This window comes from Talpa occidentalis, unplaced genomic scaffold (assembly GCF_014898055.3).
Source record: "Talpa occidentalis isolate TD23 unplaced genomic scaffold, MPIMG_talOcc4v2.1 talOcc4.16, whole genome shotgun sequence".
NCBI classification, from domain to species: domain Eukaryota; kingdom Metazoa; phylum Chordata; class Mammalia; order Eulipotyphla; family Talpidae; genus Talpa; species Talpa occidentalis.
The window spans coordinates 26,222,321-26,231,294 of NW_023601653.1; positions in this window are offsets into that span (position 1 = coordinate 26,222,321).

Consider the following 8,974-nt stretch of genomic DNA (forward strand, 5'->3'; position numbering starts at 1 on the left):
AATCCCCCAAGCAGCTTTTTACAATGTACACCCCCAGAGAATTGAATAGCATTGATGGGCTCAGTAGTGAATATTTTAACTAGCGCCTCCAATGATTCAGCTGTTATTGGCCCTTAAATCATACTTTGCAGAGCACTGAGCCAGGGCTTCAAAAAAGAGATTTCATCTAGTTGATGATATCAAGGCGTTTCATGGATAATATGGCATGTGAAAAAAGCCTCTAAGTTGAGAATTAGAGGTCAAGATCGCATGGGGAAATTACAAAGGAAACATGCTTGGGATATATTTAGAAGTCTTAAAAATAGTTACATTACTTATGGGAGCTAACACTCCTCCATTCCTTCCACATGAAGGCTGCATTTTCAGCATAACCTGGTCCTTTACTGTCTTTGTTCTGTTCAGAGACATAGTGACTTATCTAAATGATAAGTTGGGAAGCAGGACCTGGCCTGCCTATGGAGTGCATGTGCTTTTGATTATTATTAACTGAAAATTGAAAAGGACAGTTTTGGTGAATAGGAAGAGGGGTGGAGTGATGGAGGCAGAATATGGGAGATCCTATGTTCCCAGGAACGTAACAAACTCCAATTTGTGCTGCATACGTTAGTATGTAGAGAAATAAATGAAATGGGAGGGAACGGTACAAATGGAAAAGCTTTGGGTGGCCAGAGATTGTGGTTTCAGACAGATTAATGTGTACACAGGGAATTTTGGGTTTGACAGTTTGTAGAGGCATGTGGTGGACCATTAATGAGATTTTTATAAATGTGCAATAGGCTTTTAAATTGTGGTTTTGGACAAAGCTTTAAGGCTTAAGGCACATGGGATTTTGACCTAAAGTTTAGGGTAGCTTTATCCACAGAAATGTGGTTATTTCTAAAGGAAGGGTGTGATACAGGCCTTAAACACAAGTGTGCACACCTCCACAAAGAAGCAGGGTGGGGATAAAGGGGTGGGAGTGATGGAGATCCATTTCAGCAAAGAAATAGAAGGTTTCGATGGGACTCACCCAAATGCTGGCCTCCTAGATGGTCTCCACTATTGCCATCAAGAGGATTATTGGGTCTCCCTGGTGGTGCAGGCGGTTGAGCGCCGCACTATGAAGCTGTCCACAGCCTCTGCAGGTGGGTTCGATCCCCGCCGGCCGGCGAGAAGCCCACATGGTGAGGCAGACTTCTCCTATCTCTCCCGCTGTCTCCTCAGCAGTGTATTTTGTCAGTCTGCCTGTTTTGTTCCCTGCTCCGTCTCTGGTGACTTCTCTCACCCTCTCGCGCATCTAGCCTGTACTCTGATTCTTGTATAAAAAGAAATAAATCTTTAAAAAAAAAAAAAAGGCTTAGTGAGTCTGAATCTGCTGGCATTATTCAGGCAGTGGCATGTTCAGGCAGCCTCAGGGTGCAGGTTGCTGCCTCTTGACCTTGAACTACACCTAGGTTCCTATATGAGCATCAGGGGCTTCATCACAGGTGGCAGAGACCCTAGCAAAACTTCATTTGAGGCAAGGATTTAGTAACAGAAAAAATATAGGTGTGCTCAACAGTAACTACTAGTTGCTGCTTTTAAACTTCAAGGCAGAAGATTTTTTTTTTTTATTTTTAAGTGTTGACATTCTCTCTTTTTTTTTTTTTTTTTAAAGATTTATTTATTCATGCAAGCACTGGGTACAGTCAGAAGCATGGGAGGGTGAGAGAATTCACCAGAGCCAGAGCAGGGAACAGAACAGGCAGAGTGACGAAATACACTGCTGAGGGGAGCAGCGGGCACAGCAGGAAAAGTCTGTCGCGCCATGTGGGACCCTCACCAGTGGCCGGGGATCGAACCGGTGCTGCAGAGGCTGTGGGCAGCTTCACAGCCCAGCGCTCAACCACTGCGCCAGCAGGGGAGGCCCTCAAGGCAGAAGATTTATATGCAATATAGACTTCCAGAGAAATTCAAGTGTCTTTTACGCTTACTAAAATGCAATGTAAAAGAGCAGGCGAGTAAGTATCTAGATGGGAAAGATAACTTCAAGCTCAACCTGGTGACCTATACTGAAGCAGTGAAATGTGTACTTAGCAAGACAGCATCAGTCTCAAATGCCACATTCTGAGAGAGAAGATACAGTGGGTTATGCTAAATATTTGATGACACATTTGACTTCTTGATGAAAAATTTCTTCCCATTTAAAATACCCAGGACAATTAGTTTAATTATTGGCATTCTGATGGGGCTGAAGCCGTTCCCAGCTATGCCTTCAACAGATCCTTGAGTTTATTCTATAGTGATTCTGCTACTTACTGTCTTTGGCATTAACAACTACTGGATTCTGGGAACATGATTTTGTGCAGGATAACTGCCTTTTAAACTTTATGGATGTGAGGCAAATGCTATGCTAATCCTGGGTGTTCTATTATTTGGACCTTTTAAAAGCTGAAACATATACTTGATGCTGAGTTAACTTAACTTTAGAAGAACAGAATGAGTCACATCACATCTATTCCCAAGAAATACACAGGCTGCAGCTGCTGTAGGAAGTCATCTGGGCATTAGGACATTCTGATTGTGAGTGAACAGTGTATGATACTGGGAAGGCCTTTAATTACATTGTTTTTTTTTTTTTTATCTTATAAGGGCAAAATAATTCAGTTCTGGGTGGGTTTTGATTTTTTTGGCCATTAGACATTAATGTGAAAGAAATGATATATAGGCTTTATTTTTCTCTCTAGGAATTTGTTATTTTTTTAAAATTGATTTATTTATGCATGCAAGAACTGGGGTACAGGACAGAGGTACAGGGGGTGAGAGGATCCATCAGAGACAGTGGGGAGCAGAACAGGCAGATGCACTGAAGTATGCTCCTGAGGAGAGCAGGGGGCGAGTCAGGAGAGGTCTGCTGTGCCATGTGGGTCACCTCCCTGGCTGGGGATCGAACTCTTGCTGCAGAGGCTGAAGATAGCTTCACAGTGCTGTGCTTAACTCCTTGTGCCATCAGGGAGGCCTCTCTCTGGGAATTTAATAGGAAACTAAAACATGGGGCATCAACATTTTGCTGACATTCAAACATTGGCTCTCTTTATGTATTTAGGTAATTCCCATTGGAAATACCAGATGAATTACTCATGTCACAGAGATTTATACACCAGAGAGGCACAACTCGTGGCCTAGCAACCCTGGATTTTACAAAATGATTGATGTATAACAGATTAAACATTGAAAATGAATAATTTATGGAGATCGTATAAACATTTAAATGTGTAATTTATGGGCACACATACATACCCATTAGGTCATCATCACAATCACAAATCCATCACCATCATCTTCAAAAGTTTTCTCTATGACCCTTTGTATTCAGTCCTCCCAGGGTCCTAGGCAGCTACTGATAAGCTTCCTGTCACTACAGATTGTATTTTCAAAATTTTAACATAATTAGAACAATATACAATGTACTCTTACTTTGTTGGTTCTTTCAGTTAGCATGAAAATGTTAACATTCACCCATGTTGTTGCAGCTGTCAATGGTTGGTCCTTTGTTATTGTTGAGTATTCTATTGTATGAATATATCCTCACTTTCTTTCCCATTCACCTGTTGATTGACACATGGGTTGTTTCCGATTTGAGGCTCTTGTTAATAAAGACTACAGATACTTGTCTATAGGTCTTTGTTTAGGCGTATGTTTCCAATTCTAAATACCTAGGGGTAGGGCCTCCCTGTGGCACAAGGGTTAAAGACAGCACTATCAAGCTACTGCCAGCCACTACAGCACAAGTTTGATCTGAAGATGGGGTAGCAGACCTCGCCTGACTTGCCCACTGCTCCCCTCAGCAGTGTATTTCGGTACATCTGCCTGTTCTGCTCCCCACTCTGTCTCTGGTGAATCCTCTCACCACCCACATCTCTGGCCTACACCCCAGTTCTTGTATGCATATAAAAATAAATCTTAAAAAAATAAATAGGGGTGGAGAGATGGAGTCATATGGTGCAAGCCATCTAGAGAAAAGTTAGATGATTCTACTAGGAAACAACAAATTATTTGCCAGCACATGGCTATTTTCCGTCCTCCACGAGAGCAGAGATGATTCCACACTACCAAGGCCTTAAACTAAAAGACAATGAAAAGATGTTTTAGGATTGACTCATTATTGTACAAAATAAATATCTAGTTAAAAAGTTAATTTTTTCTCTCATGACTTCTCTTTCCTCTCAAAAGTCGTATTATGAGCTTTTCAAGGCAAAAATTCGTGGGCCTCCCCTTATTCCATTTTTCATCCCCAAAACTTTTATGAGAGATTACCACATTTGGTCTTTTATTAATTGTATATCATTTATTATATATGAATATTAATACATTAGAAATAGAGAAACTAGTGGAGGGAACCGATGTGGGTTGGAAACATTGAGTTTGTTGATTTTCCATTGACTAGGCCTCACGTGACATGTTCACAGCAGTGGAGAAAATCAAACACCATCCTCTTGCTCCTGTATATTTAGGGAAAAAATCCTTTGGAAATTCCACTTGAGTTCTTTACCACCATGGCAACAGGTTTTGAAGGTTATTTTTCCTCTATGTAGAAGACTGGAATGCAAAAGCCCACCAGGAAGCCCACCTGGGGACAGGAATGCAGAAGACTGCCTAGAGAATTCAGACATTGAGCCACCCAAGCCCCCCACAAATCTTTTCATGCCCTACAAACTTTTTCCCGCCATAGGAACCCAGTTTCCCATCTGACCTCTCCATACAAACCCTATAAAAAGCCTGCCTCCCCCTGACAACATGCTTGACTTCACTAACCCACACTGCCCGGGGGCAATAAATTTTCCCTTCCTTTGAGAATGCTTGACCTGGCTCTTCTTTACCGCCCCAAACTTTTCAGATTAAATCTTAACTAATTAAAAAATATTAATATGTATGTGTGGAGGACTTGACCAGTAGTGGACCTTTGAGCGTTCCCTGCAATCCAATCATAACTGCTTTACTCCTCCCCCATTCCACTCTCCTTGATGTGTATGTGCCTCCTGTTACAGGGCAGGGAGAAGTGCAGCCCAAACCCTGCAAACCTGCCTATTCTAAATGGGTTCTGCCATCCGCCACATCAACACAAAACATATGAGACTTTAATGAGCAGGAACTTTAATACAATTAGGAAACAAGACAGGAAAGGCAAAGAATATCATTTCTAAATTAAATACCCAAAGTTACCCATCCCCTCATGGGTAAAAGTCCATCCAAATGGGATTGGCCCAAAGCAAGGCCCCAAAGCCTGACACAAGTCTAAAGCATCTTCCAGTGGGGACCCACAGAAAAGGGTCAGAAACAACCAGACAAGCCCAGAAGGAAAAGAGCAAAATCAAAATCAAGACAAAAACCCCCTTGGTCACCTCTCCATGGGTCTCTCACCCACATCTGTGTCACCCAGTCTACGACCAAAGGACAAGCGCAGTTTCTTCACATGTCTCTTGGACCCATGTGCCTCCTCCAGGTCTCCTTCTGGCTCCATCCTGCTTCCTTCCTCAGTCTCCTCTGCAGCTTTTTCTCTCCCTGCTCAGCTCCACTCTCCATTTGGGTGGGGCAGGGAACGTGGAACCTCCCCCTTTCCTGGGGACCACCCTGTTACAATCCCCCCTTTTAATTTTTGCCACCATTTCCGTGGTGATGAAGATTCTCCCAGCCCTGTAACACTCCCAATATTTCCATACTAGTGTTGTCATTTCTGGAGTGAGCGAGGTCCTTGGGTTCACTCTTGGAAAGGTTTAACCAGAGCTCCTGTTTCAGTGACGCGCAGTGAGTTTTCCCGGTGAATTTCTCCATGAGACAGAGACTTTAGTTATATTTAAAGGGCAATTTTATTAGGGAAGGTATAAAACAGTGAAAGACACTTGCATAGACACAAGCAGGCAGGAGGAGTTGCCCCAGAAATGACAGGTTTGCTAAAAGAGGCCTGCATGGTTGCAGGCGGGCGGCCTTGACAAGTCACAGGGAGGCAGGAGGCTGCTACCGCAGAGAGAGAGTTGGTGAAAAGAGGCACATGCAGAGTCACAGGTGGGGAGTGCTGCCCCAGCCTGTGCAAACACTGAACTGATAGAGTTTTCTTCTGTTTGGGAGGGGTCACTCCTTTTGAGCCATCAGTTGGTTGCTGATTTTTCATAACTATGCAGAATCTGAAAGGGACTGGAGATTCCACAATGGGCTCAATCTCCATATCTTTACCCTTGGGCCTGTGCTCTAGACAGCAGTCTGATACCTGCTTGGATTTTATGCTTTGTAATCTAGGCATCCACTCCTAAAGATCATAGTCTCTGCCTAAGGATACTTAAGTTTTCACAACTGTCCTCTGAACCTGAGGATCTTAGTATCCTAGCTGTGTCAATGGCTATGCTAATCTCTTCTACCCCCACCTCCTTGTGTGAACCTGGTTTCTGGTCTTGTGGTGCTTCCTTTTCAGTTTTTTTTTTTTTTTTTTCTATTCTTGTCCTCCATCACTAGGAGTCAGTTAAAGGATGCACACTTAAGAGAAAAATATGCTATTGAGGCCTTCTGGACTTTACCCCAACAAGACCTCTTAATAAATTCTTAAAATACTAGTCCACGGTGCATAAATCTTCTCATCTTGTGGCTGCCCAAGACAAGTCTCCTACCCTAAGCTCCCTAGCTTATTGAAACTCTTACAGGGCAGCCCCGATATAAAAAGGATTGTCATCTGGAGTGGCCTGGCTCCTTCCTCTGTCTCTTCTTGCCTTCTGTGTACTAGGCTGGGTTTTCAATTTCACGTTAAGAATCCCTGCAGTTGCTAGAATATTTGGAACTATATATTGGATTTCTCTTTTCTTATTCTTCATGTAATTGGACATAGTATAAATACATTATTCTTTACCGTCAACATTCACAGTAACGTTCCTTTTATAAAAACGTGATAAACTACTGTAACAGCATGGTCCCCAGGAAAGGTGGAAGTTCCAGGTTTCCTGCCCTACTCAAAGGAGGGTGGAGCTGAGCAGGGAGAAGAGGCTGGAGAAGGGACAGAGTGATGGAGGACAAGAATAGAAAAACTGGAAAGGAGACCTCACAAGACTAAAACCTGACTCACACAAGGAGATGGGGGTCGAGGGGAATAACATGACCATTAACCCAGCTGTAGAGGTTGTGACCCTTAGGCACCACTGCCTTATCACAAGGCAGGAGACCCAAGCAGGATCAGATGCTATAGGGAGTGGAGTACAGGCCTAAGGGTAAAGATATGGAGATTGGGCCCACCTTGGAATCTCTGATCCCTTTCTAGTTTTGCCTGCTACCCAACATCAGCAACAAGCAGCCACTCCATGGAGTAGTGACCCCTCCCAAAGAGAAAAGGACTGTTACAGGGCAGGGAGAGGGGCAGCCCAAACCCCGCAAAGCTGCCTATTCTAAATAGGTTCTGCCATTCGCCGCACCAACACAAACAACAACTCGGAAACAATACAGGAAAGGCAAAGAATCTAGTTTCTAAATCAAGCACCCAAAGTTACCCATCCCCTCGTGGGTAAAAGTCCCTCCAAATGGGATTGGCCCAGAGAAAGGCCCCAAAGCCTGCCACAAGTCTAAAGCATCTTCCAGTGGGGACCCACAGAAAAGGGCCAGAAACAACCAGACAAGCCAAGAAGGAAAAGAGCAAAATCAACATCAAGATAAAAGCTACCATTGTCACCTCCCCACAGGTCTCACCCACGTCTGTGTCACCCAGTCCACGACCAAAAGGCAAGCGCAGTTTCTTCACGTGTCTTTAGGTTCCATGCGCCTCCTCCAGGTCTCCTTCTGGCTCCATCCTGCTTCCTTCCTTCCTCAGTCTCCTCTGCAGCTTCTTCTCTCCCTGCTCAGCTCCACCCTCCATTTGGTTGGGGCGGGAAACCTGGAACCTCCCCCTTTCCTGGGGACCACCCTGTTACAGGACTATATCAATGCAGTCTGCACAGGCTTGGGGCATCACTCCCACTGCCCACCTGTGACTATTCAGGTGCTTCCTTTTACCAACTCTCTCCCTCTGCAGGGCAGCAGCCTCCTGCCTGCCCATGACCTGTACCAGGCCTGGACTTCTCATCACTGACCACCCTCAGCAGAGGCAGCTCTCAAGACCGCCGCCTGCTACCATGCAGGCCTCTCTTAGCAAAACCTGTCCCGTTCCCTTTCCCTAATAAACCTGCTCTTTCAATATAACTAACGTCTCTGTCTCATGGAGAAACTCACCTGGGAAACTTGCCACGTGGTGCTGAAATGGGAGCTCTGGTGAAACCTTTCCCAGAGTGAACCCAAGGACCCTATAACTCCATAAAACGACATGAAGAGGAAGGAAGGAAGCAGGATGGAGAGCCAGAAGGAGGCCTGGAGGAGACACATGGAGCTGAGAGACATGTGAAGAAACGGCGCTTGCCTTTTGGTCATGGACTGGTTGACACAGATGTGGATGAGAGACCCATGGGGAGGTGACAATGGTGGTTTTTGTCTTGATTTTGATTTTGCTCTTTTCCTCCCAGACTTGTCTGGTTGTTTCTGATTCTTTTCTGTGGGTCCCCACAGAAAGGTGCTTTAGATTTGTGGCAGACTTTCGGGCCTTGTTCTGCGCCAATCCTGCTTGGGTGGACTTTTACCCATGAGGGGATGGGTGACTTTGGGTGCTTGATTTAGAAACTATATTCTTTGTCTTTTCTGTATTGCTTACTAATTGTATTAAAATTCCTTTCCATTAAAGTCTCACATGTTTTGTGTTGAGGTGGCGGATGGCAGAACCTATTTAAAGTAGGCAGGTTTGTGGCGTCTAGGATGCCCCTCTCCCTGCCCTGTAACACTACAACTAAATTTATCCATTTCATTTTAACCCCTGAACTTCCTCAACAAATTTATTTTGGTATATTTTATTAACAAATTAATAGGGCCTTCCTGGTAGCACAAAGGGTTAATCATAGCACTGTGAAGCTATCCCCAGCCTCTGCAGCATGAGTTCGATCCCTGCAAGCCAAGAAGC